Here is an 835-nt window from a genome sequence, read left to right as displayed (position 1 = left end):
ATGACGAACGGCTTCTTCCAAACTGAGAGAAAAAAGTTTTCAGCTTTATGGTTCCAAATTTTTTCCCCCTTGCAGATCCGGGAGTGGCGGCTAACACTTTTTTCCCCCAACAGCCGGTCTGCGGAGATTTGCTGTTGAATAATAACAAAGGAGAGAGGATACGTATTTAAAGAAGTGATTAATGGTTTTCTGTATAATTCTCACATTTTTCTTAGCTCTTGTCTACACAGAATGGCTGTGAACTTTAAGCTCCATAGAAATCTTTTTTATTCTATTCATACCTTCCTAAGAGCAGCTTTGATTTGGTTCTATAGAGACATGGGGGGGGCATATGCTTTTTAAGAACTATTTTCCCCTCTAGAAGGGAAGGGCCGCCGCACCCCTTGGCAGCTAAACATCACACCGCGATTCCACCGAAAACAAAGCTCGCCACTCTCAACCTCCAGGTCCGGGTGATTTGCTACGAGTCTCCCCGCAGCATTGAAACGAGCGGTTCAAACGCCCCTTCCCGCGCGGTGGACCCCGGCCCAGTCTCTCCCGGGCCCTACACAGTCTCAGACGCCCGGGAGCTGCACACCGGAAGAATGCAAAAGAAATCACAGTAAAACGCGCTGGTGGAATTGGTTATATTTATTTTCTGAAGGGAGATGGGACCGAAAAACGACTTTTAAATGCATCTGCTCTACCGAGCCCTGAGCTTGTGGGAGGCGAGATGGCTGTACCCGGAGCAACCACCGGACCAGAGCCCCGGGGCCGGAGCCCCCAGACCTTAGAACTTCTCTTGGGCTCAGCCCCAAAGCGGCCCAAGCCTGACAGCGCTTCTGAGGGTCACCTG

This window comes from Pseudorca crassidens, chromosome 19, assembly GCF_039906515.1.
Source record: "Pseudorca crassidens isolate mPseCra1 chromosome 19, mPseCra1.hap1, whole genome shotgun sequence".
Classification (NCBI taxonomy): domain Eukaryota; kingdom Metazoa; phylum Chordata; class Mammalia; order Artiodactyla; family Delphinidae; genus Pseudorca; species Pseudorca crassidens.
The sequence above is the reverse complement of the archived record's forward strand: the minus strand, read 5'-3'. Positions refer to the sequence as shown.